The sequence below is a fragment of the Brassica oleracea genome, chromosome C2, assembly GCF_000695525.1.
Source record: "Brassica oleracea var. oleracea cultivar TO1000 chromosome C2, BOL, whole genome shotgun sequence".
Classification (NCBI taxonomy): domain Eukaryota; kingdom Viridiplantae; phylum Streptophyta; class Magnoliopsida; order Brassicales; family Brassicaceae; genus Brassica; species Brassica oleracea.
The window spans coordinates 37,518,977-37,520,579 of NC_027749.1; positions in this window are offsets into that span (position 1 = coordinate 37,518,977).

Here is a 1,603-nt window from a genome sequence, read left to right on the forward strand (position 1 = left end):
TCTAAGGGACCTTCAGTAATGTCCAAATCAGGGGGAGTAATGTGTGTAGTACTCTTTTTCCTTCACCATGGTTTCGTCCCAATTGGGTTTTTCTGGTAAGGTTTTAATGAGACAACATTAAAGCACATTACAAGCTCTAAATGGTTATGGCATCCAAGGGGGAGTGTTATGAACCAGATTGTGGATGGCTCATAACCAAGAGATTATGATTTGTAATCTTTCCATTTATCTATGACGATGTAATCTCCTACATAAGGAACTTCTATGTTATGAATAAAGATAGACTTTTCCATTACTTTGATAACACTTCCATTGTTTTGAGGTACTTCTTTGTGTTGAGAGATTCCTGATTTGTTTCCATAGACGGCGCCAAATGTCGAGTTGTGCATTTGGGTTGTGATTAAGAAAAGATTACAATATAATTAAGCAGTGGCAGACCAGCCTTTTTTTAGGGGTGTCAAATGTTTGGGTTTCAGCCCAGTATAAAACATTTTTTATAAAAAAATAAGTGAAAAGGGGTATCTAATGGTTTCGAACTCGGGAATGAGGGGGAGGGGGGTCAAGAGAGGAAGCTTTTCGCCAACTGAGCTAAATTTTCTTCGCATGCAATGAATAAAACTCTCTGACATTTATATTTAACCTGTTGCAGATGCAACCCCATCCCAACACGTGGGTCCGCCTCTGTGATTAAGGGACAAAGAAGGTCAAAAATCTCATTTGTATTAGAATTAAATTAAAGTAAAAAGAGATTACAAATGCGAGGCAAGTTCGATGTTCAAACCAAGCTCACTCTTAATCCCTAAGTTAATTCTACTATATGTTCGCTGGGAGAAAAGCAGGTCATTTGCTCGGTTGGCAAAGACCTCTTTTTATAGCTAAAGGGTGGTTTGAATAAGAAAAAATGCACTTCATCATCCTTCGTGATGAGATCACATATTCAGTTTTTGTCAGAGTCAGGTCATGTATTCACTGCGATGTGGATTCAGCTCGCTTTGTCCCAAAACATTTAATGTGAATCACTGTATCATCCATACTTCATGACGGTCAGCATGCCTGTCGCGAGTAAGGGTTTGAGCTCGTCACATCTCTTTCATTATCTTCCCATTTTCTTGGCGAACTAGGCCTATTTCGTCGGTTGGGCTCTTCACTTGAATGGAGTTTTCTTGAGATTAGGCCGGACATTGATAGGGCTGTGAAGCCCACCTCCAAAAAAACTAATTCGGTTTAATGTATCTTTTATCATCTTTATAATACAAAAAGAACAATGATGATTACTTCACATCTCTTAATCACTAATATTCACTTTTATAATACAAATTATTATTCAATGTTCAAATCTATATATATATATAAAAAAATGTTGGTCTCTCTCCTGTGAAGACACTTCAGCGCCACGTCATTAAGTCGAGTGTTCTGGTCTCGACACGTGTCCGTCAACTCCAAAGTGATGCGTTTCAATTAATGGAATAAGTTTAATTTGGGCTTGCTAAAAAACCAAGAAGTTTGACTTATGATGGGCCATACAACAAGACTATTATTTTTAAAGTTGGTATGTACGAAAAATATTATTTGACTTAGGTTATGACATGTTTCTTCTTCCTCC